Below are 17,067 nucleotides of genomic sequence, written 5' to 3'. Positions count from 1 at the left end.
GCGGGCCTCCCTCTGCTGTGGCCCCTCCCGTCGCGGAGCACAGGCCCCGGACGCGCAGGCTCAGCGGCCATGGCTCACGGGCCCAGCCGCTCCGCGGCATGTGGGATCCTCCCAGACCGGGGCGCGAACCCGGTTCCCCTGCATCGGCAGGCGGTCGCGCAACCACTGCGCCACCAGGGAAGCCCCGCAAGTAATTTTTAAGTGGCTTCATATTGGTTGTGAGAAAGCCTTGACCTTTGATATAGCAACTTTAAAAAGGTATACTTTTATGAAAAATAATTATCTTGGTGCAATGTACCAGTTGGATCAGGTTGTCTCTCCTGATTCCTGGTATCAGAGCAAAAGATACTTAGAAATCATTGAGATATGGTCAAGGCTAGCGTGTTGAATGGCTCTTCTTGCTTTTTCTAATTTTTTTGAGAACATGTTAAATTCAAGGTAGTTCCTGAGCAAGCAGCTGAAGTTGGAGCCAAGCAGATAAGCTAGTGTCCCAGAGGTCTCACTAGCATTACACCCATCATCAGCAAATACATTTAAAAAGAAGTCACCTGGAAAATCAAAGTGTTGTATCTTGTTAAAAAGATCAGCACATAGAGAGGGGCAGGCATTTCCCCTTCTTTGTCCAATGAATTCCAATATTCTGGCTTTGTGATTCCTAAATGTGCAGTTAAACCAGCCTATGTATAAACCAGAAGAAAAAATTATATTTTCTTTAGTATTCAGTGATTTAGAGTATTAAACATGTATAGGATGGTCAGAAGTGGGAAGAAGTTATAATGCTCTGATAGAAGATAAGCCTGAGTGTTGAGGGAAAGGCTGAGACCCATACATTAGAACAGAGGCTCAAGTTCAGAGTGGGATAAGCATGGGGTGCTTCTTGATTCTGACAGATAGAAGCTGGTACTTGACTTCTGCAGGCCTCTGCTTTCTAAGGATACAATTTTACCAGAGCCTCAGGGCAAGCCTGTGACCAAACGGATGAGTCAAGGTCCCTCAAAATTGAGGAGGAGAGATTTAGACACTGAAGAAGAGCTAGGCAAAGCTTGGCAAATATGTAAGAAAATGACACTTTAGTCCTTAACCTCATATGCTAGAATCTCCTACCCAATTTTGTTGCAGCAAACTATACAGAAGTCAGTGGGCAAATACATCTGGAAAGGTGCCAAAGTGTTCATGTGCTGAGGAAAGAGCAAAAGGAGCAAAGGGATTATCTTGGATGTGATCTCTGAAGTGTTAAGACAGTTTGAGACTGGTGAAAATCTAAATTAAAATGCTGAATCTTTAAAAATTGTTAACTTTATACGTAATATGTAAGAATTGGCAGGAACAAGGTAATACACATGCTGAAGTTCCTACAGTTATCCAGGGCTTTTAATAGTGCAGTTTTGTGATCTTCCAAGAATAACACAATAATTTAAACAGGTCAAATATTATTGATATTAATGAAAAATGCACATTTTCCTATAATAATAGTAAAAGAGGTGCATAGATTTTAAAGCAAAAGTCCCAATATTGGGAGCAGGTCAGCAATACATGTGCATTGTTTGTTTGTATATGCACCTGAGTGTGCTTTGTTGTTGTTCATTTTTTTTAAGGACAGATAGCTTGCTCCACCCCTAGAGGTTCTGATTCCACAGGTATGGAATGTAACCTATGTATCTCAGTTTTGTTTTGTTTTTTAATATCGTAAAGTGATACTAATATACAACCAGGTTTTATAATTACAGTTTGAAAGAGGTTTAGAATTAAAAGCATGACCTTCAGAATAATTTTGTTCCAAATAATAATTCTAGCCAAAAGAGCCAATTAATCAAGTTACTTAATCTTAGATTTCTTGATATTAAGATTGGGATGTTGACCGTACACAAAAATAAACTCAAAATGGTTTAAAGACTTAAATGTAAGACATCACACCAAAAAACTAGAAGAGAACATAGGCAGAATATTCTCTGAAATAAATCGTACCAATGTTTCCTTAGGTCAGTCTCCCAAGGCAATAGAAATAAAAATGAAAATAAACAAATGGGACCAATCAAACTTATGAGCTTTTGTACAGCAAAGGAAACCATAAACAAAACAAAAAGACAACCTACAGACTGGGAGAAAATACTTGCAATAGATGCAACCAACAAGGGCTTAAATTCCACAATATACAAATAGCTCACACAACTCAACAACAACAAAACAAACAACCCAATCGAAAAATGGGCAGAAGACCTTAATAGACATTTCTCCAAAGAAGACATACAGATGGCCAACAGGCACATGAAAAGATGCTTAACATCACTAATTATTAGAGAAACGTAAATTAAAACCACAATGAGGTATCATCTCACATCAGTTAGAATGGCCATCATTAAAAAAATCTACAAATGAAAAATTTTGGAGAGGGTATGGAGAAAAGGGAACCTTCCTACATTGTTGGTGGCAATGTAAATTGATGCAGCCACTGTGGAAAACAGTATGAAAGTTCCTCAAGAAACTAAAAATAGAGTTGTCATATGATCTAGCAATCCCACTCCTGGGCATATATCCCTACAAAACTATAATTAAAAAGATACACACACCCCTGTGTTCATAGTAGCTCTATTCACAATAGCCAAGACATTGAAACAACCTAAATGTTCATCAACAGATGAATGGATAAAGATGTGGTACATATATACTATGGAATACTACTCAGTCATAAAAAATAATGAAATAAAGCCATTTGCAGCAACATGGGTGGACCTAGAGACTATCATACTAAGTGAAATAAGTCAGAAAGAGAAAGACAAATACCATATGATATCACTTATGTGTGGAATCTCAAATATTACACAAAGGAACCTATCACAAACATAAAGAACAAACTTGTGGTTGTCAAGGGGGAAGGGGGGTGGAGGAGGGATGGATAAGAGTTTGGGATTAGCAGATGCGAACTCATATATATTTATATCACTTTGCTGTACACCAGAAACTAACACAACATTGTAAATCAACTACAATAAAGAAACAAACAAACAAACAAAACAAAAACACAGAAACAGATCCATAGATATAGAAAACAAATTTATGGTTACCAAAGGGGAGAGGGAAGGAGGGAGAGACAAATTAGGACTATGGGATTAGAAGATATAAATTACTATACATAAAATAGATAAGCAACAATGATTTACTGGATGGCACAGAGAGTTATATTCACTATCTTGTAATAACCTACAATGGAATATAATCTGAAAAAAAAAAACTGATTCACTTTGCTCTACACTTGAAACTAACACAATGTTGTCAATCAACTATACTTCAATTAAAAATGTATTTTAGGGCTTCCCTGGTGGCGCAGTGGTTGAGAGTCCGCCTGCCGATGCAGGGGACATGGGTTCATGCCCTGGTCCGGGAAGATCCCACATGCCACAGAGTGGCTAGGCCCGTGAGCCATGGCCACTGAGCCTGCGTGTCCGGAGCCTGTGCTCCACAACGGGAGGGGCCACAACAGTGAGAGGCCCACGTACCGCAAAAAAAAAAATGTGTTTTACATGGAATGAAAAAGATATATATGTGAATAAAATTTTAAAATTCTTTTGAGAGACACAAAAGGAAACAAATATATGGAAAAGCATACTTTGTTTTTGGAAAAGAAGACCAAGCAGGAAATGTTTAAAATTCTCCCTAAATTAATCTGTACATATAATGCAGTCCAATAACATGACCAAAATATTTTTTGAAACTTGACCAATTTATTCTGACGTTTATAAAGAAAAATAAATAATGAAAAAATTTAGAAATGTTCTGGGAAAAAAAGATAAAAATGACTAATCCAAACTGATATTAAAACATTCTATAAAATTAGTCATTTAAAAAGTAAACAGTGTGGTACATGAATACAGAAACTGTTCCACTGAGCAGACTATTAGGGTCCATATGAATTAGGATTTGATATATGAGTGAAGTGCCAATGTAATCATTGGGAGAAAGATTAATTTTTCAATAAGTGATATTGGGACAACTGAGTAGGCAATTAAATCCTTGGGAAAATTACTTGGAAATTTTACCGTGAAAAATGTTCCCTTTCCTTAATATATAAAAAGTTAGTGAAAATTAATAAGAAATAAGGCAGCAACCTATCAGAAAATGGGCAAAGAATATGACAAAAATTTCACAGAAAATAGCAGGGAAGTCATTTAAACATGACAAGACACTCACCCTGTGTATAATCAGAGAAATAAAATACAAATGAAAACTATAATAAAATTCCAGTTTTCAACTGTTAATTGGCAAATATCAAACAGTTTGAAAACACTGTGTTAGTGAAGTTGTAAACAAACAAGAGGCCTCAGATATAGCTGACTAGAATTTTTTTTTTTGGAAGAAAGCTCAGAGACATGTTTATAGTGTGCTCCCATATGTATAATTAAAAACAGAGTATTTGCACAGTTATGCTTGTATGTTCATAGAATATTTTTGCAAGTCCACACACAGTCATTGTTATTATTAGAAGCAAGTAGCAAGTAATCTGCAGAAAAAAATCAAGTTGACTTAAGACTTGGTAACACTCTGATTCCATAATTTAAAATTGTCATGTTTATGGAGTTAAGAAGAGAAGGGTAAATAATTCTATGTACAACCAAGTGTAATCACAAGTGAAGAAGAAGAAATGCATTATGGGGGAAGGAATAAGAAGGGAAGTAAACAGTAAGTCTTGTGAAAACAGACGTTTATTAGATTTTTGACCATGTCATAATGTATATAAATGTCAAATCATTATATAGTACACCTGAAACTAACAATATTATACATCAACTATGTTTCAAATAAATAAATAATAAATGTATGTATGTATGTATGTATGCATGCATGTTCTGGGATTTTGACTCAGTGTATTTTAGTTGTATTATCATTACTTTCAGTTAATCTTTACTTCAATAATACTAATACTTAAATTTTGCTTCCTTACATCATTTATACTAGCAAAACTACTAGAAAAACTTTTATGTTTAAATATATCCTTACAATGATTTTTTGTGCTCCTTTCTCTGTGGGCTGCATATTTCTTAAAGTGATTTTTCAGTTAGAGAACATTATAGATATGTTTTATGAACAATCTCAACAAATTTTAAAATGTATTTTATGCCTTCACCAAATGTTCTTCTTACCTTATCTGGTCATAGAAATCTGGAGTTACAGATTTTCTTCTTGTCACTGCTTTGGGGAGGGAGAGGATTGTTTAGATCACTATCTTAAACTAAAATGTTGCATTCTAATGTTGCAGATCAAGAGCATTGGGGAGAAAAATCAAGTGAATGGTTTCCATTTCCTATGACCCTCTTCACCTCAAGCTTTTTCCACCTACAAATAAGTCAGTGTTAGTGATATTATCGTCAATGGGAATGTGGAAATCAGGTGAGGGGAATCTTTTACTGGCCTATTGTCCAGTTGACACTAACTGGAATCAGGTCATTCAAATTAGTCCAAAGTAAGTATTAGCCCTGTTTAAATAACCTGTTAACCATATTTCAACATACCATTTTATTCATATAGATGGGGCAACTAAAAAAATCTAGATTTATCTGTGAATTTTTAAAAATTAAGCATTTTTCTTTAACATGTGCATCTTCCTTAAGTTTAGCTATTCCCAGAAATAGACATGCTCAAATACTACTGAATCCTCATTGACTTACTGTTGAAGTATAATGGAAATAGAAAGCAAAACTACAAACCCAACAAAGCGAAGTAAATATACGCATGAAGAGTCAACACCCTTGTAAAATCCAAAGTATTTAAGGAAGAGACCACAGTTTTTCCATAGTTTTGGTGTTTGGTTTGACTAAAAAGCCATAAAACATTAAAAAAATACATTTTCTATTAGAAGAGTGTGTTAGCTTTCCAGGCAAGAAGTTGAAGTATGACTCAATTTTAGCCTCCTCATCTTGATTTGGTGAAGACTGGAAATGAAGAGTCAAAACAAAATTAATGGATTGAGGTCATACAAAAGTAGCAAAAGGCTTTAATTTGATGATGGAAAAAAAAACGAAACTTGCTTAGTTTGCTCATGAATCGTGATGTTGTTAATCCAAATGTGAAAAGCTCATAGTAGCAATTGTAACATCATTAGTGGTTCCCTTGGCCTTTTGTTTTTCATCTCTTGGATTCTTGCTGCTCATTAAGATCCAGTTTGTATTCATTGCCTGTATTTTAGTTTATAGATATATAATTGTTCAGAAAGAGACACGTGCTCAAAGTATCTGTAACTCATGTCTTTTGCTAAAGAGCCAAGATAAAATCTTTCAGTTATATTATTTCATTTTATGCTAAACAACACAGAGATATCCCTTTTCTCCAATGATCTCACTGTGGCTTATTTATATTCTTCTAGTTCCTTCTGATTATGAAATCCAGGGATGATTATAAAATAAACTTTTAATGTTTTTGATCATACCTACTTGGTAGCAGTTTAAAATAGTAAATTGAACATACTTACAAGTATATTTACATATACCTGTATATAAATAATTTATACATTTTCAAGACAATAACATCAATGGAGAATTTATAGTTTTCCACGCTGTGTGAAGGATATTAGTAAGTTAACTCAGATAATCACTTGTATGGAATTCAAGATATGGATTTTTATGCTAATAGTTGACTAATAACTATGTTATGCTAATAACTACTAGTTTATTATATTTTTTATTAACCCTCCATGAAGATTAATAGATGTGACCAGTAAGTTAAACAAATATGACTCATGACACTAAATTTTTAATTAGGAGAAAAACTTTTCCTGTCTCTTTGCAAAAGCTTTATAGCTTTCTCATGGATTTTCTGCTTTTGCTTAGCTAATAGTTTTCTAGTACTTGAGTTTGAATGTACTTACTCAATTCACCAAATACCATTTGCAGCCCCATAATAACAATCAGAATTTCAAGCTTGATTTTGTATAAGATATAAGTCTTCCCTCCCCACTCCTGTTTCAGGCCTGGGGCCTCCAGTGAGAAAAAGAGAACACAATTCACCTATGTTCTCTACTTTTTTGTCAGCTCATTTCCTCTCCCATTCCTTGCTAGTATCTTTTCCCCAGATTTCTGGAGAGAAGAGAGGATAGAACAACAGGTAAAGGGATGTGACCAAGCTGGCAGCAAATGTTTTAAGACTGTTCATAGACTCTCCTGCTACGGCTCCTGCTATGCCCCTCACAGATCCAATTGTTTTGACACAGGCTGAACTACTCCTCTGCAGCAGTTCCTTGTCACTTTCTTTGGCACCTGGGGATCAATTCTACAGATTTATCCTCTTTTTGATAGGATTTTAATTTCTCTTGGTAGGTCTATTTTGCAGTACCCATTATGACCCCATGCCAGCTCTCTGCACATCTGATGGTACACATCTGGTTCAAGGAAACCATGCTCTCATCCTTTCCACTGGCTAATTTTAGCTTTGCAAGAAGACCTCAATGAGGCAGCACTCTCTTGGTTCTGCCAGCAAAACCTTGCCTTCCTGTCATATTATCTTACTAGAAATGAGAACACAGTCGACTCTAGTTTTTATAGGTGGGAACCCAACCCAGTATTCTCGGTCTGTCAATTACAGGGCACGTATTGCTTAGACCTCCAAGTGGTCCCTTTGAACACCTGACTAGGTCTGTAATTAGAAGTTGGCCTTCTGTTTTTGTCCAAATCTTCTGAGAAGATGGCAAGAACAGTATTTTTCTAGGTGAAAGCCTGCATAGAGAAAATGGGTAGGGATCCAAAAAGTCTGGCAGGGCCTTCAGACCTAATGCCAGTCTGACCCTGAGTAAAGGAGAGTGGGAGGGAAGGTTGTGTTGAATGGTCATAGACTGCTGTGTAGTCAGATGAAGGTTTGGCAAGGCCATGTTGGAGTCCTCAAGCCACTGTTGTCTGTGAGAGGAGTCCTGTGACTCCTAAGAGTAGGTTTTCATCAATATCCCTGAATCCTTGAGTCACAGGCCAAGAACGGTCCATGCGAAGTGTGGCCTTCATATAAACCACAGCATAGCAGCTGGGACTCTTGACCAATACACTTTCTCTGGTTGGAGATCCGAGAGGCCACTTGGCATAACTCCTTTTTCTTCCAAGGTGTAAGAGTATGAACTGAGAGCATGGAAAGGACTCTCTCTAAATATTGGGTTGGCCAAAAAGTTCATTTGGATTTTTCCATATCTTACAGAAAAACCCGAATGAACTTTTTTGCCGACCCAACAAATCTCTTTATTAACAGTCTCCACAAAGGCCTGTACCTCTTTATATTTTCAAGGTGCATAAAGGAATTCAAGAGTCATGGAATAGGTATTTCCCATTCCATCTGAAAACCTCTATGTGGTTATTTGGTCTTGCTGTTCTATAACAGTTTTGACTGGAGGTCCTGTTTTGACACTTTAGTTTTGACATTCTGTAACATATCTATTCCTAAGTCTAGTAAAAATTGTAAAGCTAAAGGTTAGCTAGTTATTTTCATCAAAATTGAATCTGATAATAAATTATTTAAATTATTATAACAACACTTATTTTTATATGGGAACACACATGAGGGTGCCCAGAGAAGAAATTATGGTATTTGGGAGATCTGTTAATTAATCGTGTTATTGTGACTCATGAGGGCATTACACAAAAGTTTCTGTTTATTTGTTTTATATAGTTGAACATTTATATCAATTTATATGCAGTACTGGAAATGTAGATTTTGTATATTTATCCATTCCTTCCTTTCAAATATGAATAATTTGTAAGAAGCTATTTTTCCATTGCCTTTCCTGCTCTTATCTATGAAACATACTGATTTATACACAGTTTTACAAATGCAAACATATTCCAATCTGAAACTAGTAAACAAGAAAGAAAATGAAAATAACTTATTTTAAATGTTAAGAAGCTAATGTGTAACACATGAGCTCTTTGTAATCGAAACTAAAATAAATGATTGGGTGACAGACTATTTTGCAAAAATATTTCAATTTTGTTAATTTTCAAAAGCTATCCCAGGTAAGAGTAAATTGACAGAAAGAAAATAAAACCAAAGAATGTATTATTTTTGAACTCTGTCATCTTAATATCTAGGGAGACTTAATACCTCATTACAAAGTTATTGATTTTGGTGCACAGAGCACAGAAATTGTATATTACTTATCCAAAACAATGGCATGTTTTAAAATGAATCTGTAGTTAGCCTAAGCAGGTTTCTTTGAGTGCTTAGAACATGAAACAACTTCCTAAATTACTGAACAATTTCTAATAATCCCAAAGCAAAAAAACATGGCACTTTTCAGCATTAAGGTTTACGTATAGGTTGAAGTCAAATTTAATAGAGTGTTGCTGGATTATTTCTAAATTCTAGTCCCAAAATACTTCCTGGTCCAAAAATCATCATAACTTGGTACCTGATCAGAATAACTGACAGTTTAGGAACTCATCTGGTTGTATTTTTTTAATATATTGAGACAATTATTTATGTTTGCTTGTGAAAACAGACATATAAGTCACATCTATAATATTGAAATTTGATAGAGCTAAAATTCTAGGTGGTTCTAAAAATTAAATAAAATAAATTCATCTTACAAATTTAAATATCAATAGCTTAAAAATCTAGCTGCAAAAACAAGCAAACAGGAAAGCAAAACAAGTTAAATTTTCCTTTTGGCTGGGGAGATAATCTCAGAAATGGAAAATGAGAACAAAAATGTGTTTTCCTTATCTGAAGAGGATGTAATATCTTCCTATAGAAAAAGCTTATCTCAAGAACAATTAGAGAAATTCAATAAAAAATTTAAAAATCGTTTATTTAAAGCATGAGAAAGTTGCTGAAGCAATAAGAACTGAAAGGCCAAGATCCTGCAAAGCGGAGAATGGAGGTGAAGTGAGGTGACTTTCTGCATTTCTCTGGAGTCATTTGTGATTCTAAACATTTCAGTACACTAGTTAAAGAATCTAGTCTTTACTTGGACAGAGGGCAACTTCTGGAAAACAGTGATACCAACAGAACTTTTAACAAGATCTAAAACTTGAGAAACTGTTGGAACATGAGGGGCCAAGACCTCAGTGAGAAGGGATGAGGAAACAGCCTGATACAAAGCTGGTTTTCCCCTACCATTATACCCAATTTTGAAGCTGCTCAAGGTGAGGGGCTGAAAAGCTAAGCAGAAATATTTTGAAAAGGAGAGCAGAGTTTTTTGCTGTCTCATTGTGCTGTCTTTAAAAGTAGGGTTTGGGACTTAGTAGAGAGAGTCTGTGATGAACACATCAAGTTTTCAGCTGATAGTCCTGGAAGTTCTTTACTTTAGAAATAACTATGAACTAGAGATTCATATGAAAATTACTAGCTGGTCTCTACTCAGCTCAGTCCCTGATTGGTTTATAATCATCAGATGCTACCCTGTCTAGCAAAGGGAGAATGAACCATTCCTAGAGAAATATAACACTAGAGATTTTAAAATACAGAATGTCCAACATTCAATTAAAAAATGACTAGAGATGTCAACACCCCCCTCCACACACACGCGCACACGCACACACGTGCGCGCGCACACACACACACACACACACACAACTAAAAAGAGACACAGTTGATCCAAACACTGGAATTAATTAAAATACTTTAAAATAACTATGATTAATGTCAAAGAAAATAGACAAAGACACGGAAAATACATGAAAAGATGGAAAGTTTCATTAAAAAATGGCATCTATGAAAGAGATTTAAATAGGAACTCTAGGATTGAAAATTGAAATATCCAAAATAAAAATGCTCAATAGATGGGTTTACAGGCCATTAGACACAAGCAGAAAAGAGTATTAGTGAAGTGGAACACATATCTCTAGCAAATATCCAAATTGTAGCATGGGGAAAAAAGAGGATAAGAAGCATACAAAATACAATTAAGAGGTGTAATATAGATGTAGAATTGAAGTTTGAAAAGAGAGTAGAGAGAAAGATTGGGACAGAAGTAAAAATAGAAAAAAAAAAAAGCTTGAATTTTCCAAAACTGATGAAAGACACAGACTGGAGAATCTCTCTGAGTCCCAAGTGGGATAAATACAAAATATATCACACCTAGGCATATCATAATAAAATTATTGGAAGCTAATGACAAAGAGAAAATTTTAAAAGTAGCAAAAGAGGGAAAACAGGTTACTTTCAAAGAAACAAAAAATAATATTGCCAATCAAATTGACCAAAATTCCCCTACCCAGCAAAAATATTTGTAAAAATAAAAATATAAAATAAATATTAAAAAATAAAATTTAAATAAAGGTGAATTAAGGATACTTTCAGACAACTAAAAACACAGAATGCACTGCCAGCATATCTGCATGAAAAAATTAGAAGGGAATTATTTAGGCAGAAGGAGAATGTTCCCAGGTTACATAAGTATATGAAGGAAAGTCCAGCAAAGGAGAGATTCACATAGATGAGTGTTGACTGGACGGAATAATAATAATAATATTTGTGCAGTTGTACAGATATATAAAATGCATGAAAATGGTGTGAATGGTGGGAGGTTGCATACAGAGTTGAAGTGTTCTATGTTGCTAGCACTGTAGAGGAAATGCTGAAAGTAATAATTTATATTAAGTTATAATGATTCAAGAATAGATGCTCTAATCTATAGTAATCATTAAAAGAATAAGAAGAGAAGCTAGAGCGAATTAACAAAAGGAAAATAAAATAGTTATAACAGCAAAACAAAAACAGATTAATCCAAAAGAAAGCCAAAAAGCTTTACAAGAGCATAAAGCAGGTTAGCCAAATAAAAAACAAGTATTAGATGGCAAATATGAAGTAAAGTATACCTTTATAATTACATTTAATGTAAATGAACAAAATACTTCAAGTTAAGAATAAGATTGTTAGATTGGATTTTAAAAGACTCAACAATATGCCACTCCTAAGAGAAGCATCTTAATATAAGACTATAGGGTGATTGAAATCCAAAAGATTGAATAATAGATAAACCATGCAAATACAAAGTAAAAGAAGTAAATTATATGGCTATATAAATATCAGAGACAATATTAAGGCAAGAGTATTGCTAGAGATAAAGAGTGAAATTACATAATGATAAAGAGGTAAATCAATGGTAAAATATGACCATTGTAAATTTTTATGCCATCATTATGTAGATTCAAAATATACATGAAATTACCATTCACATAACTTCAAAAGGTGATACCTGCAGTGCAAACATATCAGTAAGGATAGAGAAAATATGAACACAATTAACAAACCTGACCTAATTAACACACCTAATTGTCATATAGCGTGCCCTATATATAATGAACACCATTAACAGACCTAATTGTCCTATAGTGTGCCCTACATTTAACAGTGACAAAATTCAAACTATTTTCAGGTGCACGTGGTGCATTTACCAAAATGATAGGAGATGATCTTTGTAAAGTAAAATTTTACCATCTTACCTAGGAATTGTTTCAGGCTTAACCTACCAGGTATCCTAGCAGAACTTCTATTAACTTAGGAGTGTATCTTGAACAAGGAAAATGAGCAAAATTCTATGGCACTTTTCTGTCCTATGAGTTAATGTTGCTCATGCAATTAAGGAAGACTGCAACCTCATGATAAATGTCTCAGGGGCTGCTGTTTTTGCCATGGAAGATCCGTGTTATTTCTTTTATTTTAAGAAATGATATTTGCACAGAGTGAGGAAGAAAAAAAATGTTTTCTTTTTAACTAAAAAAAATTTTACTTCCAAGTATTTATACTGCTTTCTTCTTTTAGTTGTGCATATATAATTTATATTGCCTCAAATAGAAATTATCCTTGATGTTGACACTAGGATTAATGCGCCTATCAGCCAGTTAGCCCAAATTGCCATTAATAATGCGAAGGTCATGGGGTCTACTCTTCATTGGCCAATCAGTATTGTATCATATTATGCCTATAATAAACCTCTAGCTTGCCTGGGCATTTTGTAAAATGTGTGTGGCTAAAATGGGAAGTAAAATATAAAATGTAGGTGGATCAGCACAATTAGAAAAGACTGCTTAAAGAGCATGCCCTTTGAATCAATAACATCATCTTTATTTAATAAGCACAGCCCCTTGATTTATCAGAAAAAACTCAGATTCATCCCTCATTAATGAAAGACTGTGCTGCAGGCTTTGTTTACTTAGAAAGCCAAATTGGAGCAAGTGCTGTTAGGTTGTACTTGTATGTGGTCTCGATAATTTGCAGTGAGCAAAATATGTTTGCAGCCTTGAAAAACTAGAAATTGTTTCATATGAAGTAAATTATATAAAAGTGAAACCAGCTTAATTTTAAGACAAGTCCATAATTACCTGTTTTTAAAACAATCGTCTGCAAAGTATGATAGTAATATAAGACTAGTCTAAAATAGAGCTAAAAATCCCCTGTAAAAAATCTCCTTGGGCTTTCCAGGGCCAAAGTGTCATCAACAAAGATAGACGTAGAACATTGAAATGTAAGATTACACAAAGTTTAAAGAAACTTTGTAAAATGGCAAAATCAGATACCTTAGTCTGAAGGAAGGTATATTTGATACATAAGGCAAATAATTAGGCATAATATGTAGTTCATACAATGTTCAGAGAATTCATTTCACAGATTTGTCTCTGAAAATGCATATTAAACTAAGAACCCATTTTGAATTCTCTGATTTCTAGTCCGTATGTATCTTTGGCTAATGCATAGAAATGCGGGTAAGACTTGACATTTCAGGTTTTAATTAAGTATCTTGCTTGAATGTACTATAGAAAGGGAAAGTAAGTACTTCTTTGACTAAAATGTCATTATTTTTCACAAACTATACCAAAGGTCAGCTTAATGGGTTACAGTTTCACAAATAATTAGACTAAATTATAAAATGTCAAAATAAATGAACAGACATGCCCTTTGATGTGTTTTCTTTATTTAAAACATTACTAATTTGCATATAGGCCAATTTGGCAAATTGGCAACATTTAGTTGTTCTTTCTAGCATTCATGTGAATCATCTTGTTTCATCTATCTAAGTGTTGTTTCCAATTTATAAAGCTGTCATTCCTAAGGTATATTCCTGTTAGTTTTTCTTTTGCTGAAAGGAAATTTATGTTTAACTGATAATCTCCCACTGTACAATAAAGACTATCTTTTCTACCCAACATGATTTAAGCAGTACTGTTACAAACTTACCTAACCAAAATCAGTTCCCTCATTGACTCGAAATCTTCTCCATTAATTACTAATAATTTAAATGCCTAAGTGTATATGTGGAGTCCCATTTCCTGAATTATGCATTCAAAATAAGGGTATGTAACCTTGTATACTTTCTTCATTATCTTCTACTATTTAGTCTTTATAAAGTTACTATCTTAATTATTTGCAACCCTTCAATGACCAACTTCTCATTGATTTCAGTTCATTATTTCTAACTCATCCTTTAAGCCATTAATACCTGATTTATGAACCTGTCAGCATGTAGTCAATAATCTTTCTGAAGTCATCAATGTCCTCTATGAGTCAGCTTTTGCCTCTAAAATCCAGAAAATCACAGTGGCATACAAAACTCTGCACTTATTTCGCACGTATTTATGATTCGGCTGAGGGGGCAGCTATAGTTGAATCCAGGTATGTATGCTCCATGCTCTTATTTTACTTGGACTAATAAGCTGTCCAGGGCACAGTCTTCTCATAGTGATGGCAAGAGTGCAGGATAAGTGGAGACATGAGAGGCCTCTTAAGGCCTATGCTTGGAACTGGTCACTCTCATTTCCTTGCATATTTAATTGGCCAAAGTAAGTCCCACGGCTGAGCCCTATGGGAAGATGTTGGGAAGTACATTCTGTCTTTTTTGTGCCACAAACTGCAAAGTTATAAAACAAGGGTCATCAATGCCAGGAATGGTGAACAACTGGGGCCATACAGCTCCCAACAGCCAAAAGGATGATTCCTTCTACGATGTCTTCCTTCTATGAACTCTTTAGAACTGATAGGTTTCTTAATCTCAGTTCCATCTTGCTTTCCCTCTACTCATAATTCTTTTGTGTCTTGCTTCTCAAAAGTTGGCACTTCATAAGGCTCCTTATAAAAATCATTCTTTTCTCATTTTAATTTTTCTCCCTGAGTGGTCTCTTGTAGTTATGGTTTCTATTATTACATATATTCTGAAAACACTTAAATCTAAATTTTCAGCCCTCATTTCTCACTTGAGTTTCAGACTCAATATTCTGTATTAGACTTATCAGTCTTAAAGGACATTAAAAATTCCAAGCTCAATATGTCCACAACTAAATTATTGTTAGACATTCCAATTATCAAGCCTATCCTGCTTTCTTTAAATATCTTAATGACATCATCTTATATCTAGATATTCCAGCTGAATTATGAAAAACAAACTTAGCAACTTTCCCTTCCAAACCCTCCAAATTTAATCAGTTGCTAAATCCTGTTGAGTCTACCAAATCCCTCTCCCAATATTTCCACAGCTCTTCCTCTAATTTATTTGACAAATTTTATTATAGCTAAATTGTCGAGGTATTGTGTTAAGCCATGTTAAATGCCCAGGAAGAACTTAGTCTCTTACAGGATGTAAATATTAAGGTAATGATAAAGTCCTAAATAGTGTCCAGAATACAAAGGGATAATTTTTAGCAAGATGAATCAGGGACAAGGCAGTGTTCTAACTAGCTTTCGGAAAATGTTATAAAACATATGGGTAGGATTTAGGTATGTGAGGAACACAAGATGGCAAGGAAGAAGAGCGTTCAAGATAAATAAAATCACTGAGTATGATTACAAAAGAAAATTGGAGTATTCAAGATTAAATCCCAGGAAGTCTGGGATATAACCAATAATTGGCCTTCCTCCGATCATATGGGTCCAATTATTAAAGTCTATCAGGCAGACACTTTCTGTTCTTTACTCTTTGAAGGAGTAGATACAATTTACACTGGAAGCGCAGAGTTGAGAGTCTACTGGCAGAGACAATGCCTGGTGGTGGAAGCGTTACTGGTGAAGAGATTTTAGCAGTGGTGACACAAGTGTGTGTGAACTATACCAACACATATATTATGCTGTGATATTGTTTGTGTTGTTAGCTTTCCCGTTAATTTGTTTCTTACTAATTTTCTATGCCAGTTTTTAAACTTCCTAGTAATCTCCACCTCCTGTGCTGATCAACATGCCTCCAACGTATCATTTTTCTGCTTAAGTTAATCAGAAACAGTGTTATTTGCTTGCAACAGGGCCCTGCTGTTGGTCATATTTTCTAGAAGCAGACTCCAAAGTGAGGATTTCTGTACTAGAGATTCATTAAGGAATAGCATTCAAGGTTAATGAATGGGTCAGGCAGGATAGGGAAAGGAGAGAGTAAGCATGGACATGATTTCAGGAAAAGTCCTATAGAGGGAATTTAGCCTCCTCCCCAAGGGTAACTCTATTGTAAGAGAGTAAGTTCTTTATTTACACCGATAAAGACTGTCTTCTTCAAGGCAATGATACTGGGCTTTATACTTATATACAGTTCAGTTATTGGAGAAGTCCCACTTCAGGGGGACTTCTAGCTGTCTGCTTATTTAGGCAAAACAGCTCCAGTAGTTGTACGGCAGTCCTCCAAGGAGAGTTGTAGGTGCAGGCTATAAGCAAAAACACAGAGATTCCAGGGGAGCAGAAAACTAACCCACAGAAATGACAAGAGACAAGGTTTTTATTTTTATTTTATTTTAATTTTTATTTATTTATTTTTGTTCATAATAGGAATTTTTTTTAACATCTTTATTAGAGTATAACTGTTTTACAATGGTGTGTTAGTTTCTGCTTTACAACAAAGTGAATCAGTTATACATATACATATGTTCCCAGGTCTCTTCCCTCTTGCGTCACCCTCCCTTCCACCCTCCCTATCCCACCCCTCTAGGTGGGCACAAAGCACAGAGGTGATCTCCCTGTGCTATGCGGCAGCTTCCCACTAGCTACCTAATTTACATCTGGTAGTCTATATATGTCCATGCCACTCTCTCACTTTGTCACAGCTTACCCTTCCCCCTCCCCATATCCTCAAGTCCATGGTCTAGAAGGTCTGTGTTTTATTCCCGTCCTACCATTAATCTCTTCATGACA

This window comes from Physeter macrocephalus, chromosome 8, assembly GCF_002837175.3.
Source record: "Physeter macrocephalus isolate SW-GA chromosome 8, ASM283717v5, whole genome shotgun sequence".
Taxonomy (NCBI): domain Eukaryota; kingdom Metazoa; phylum Chordata; class Mammalia; order Artiodactyla; family Physeteridae; genus Physeter; species Physeter macrocephalus.
Note: the sequence above shows the minus strand (reverse complement) of the source record.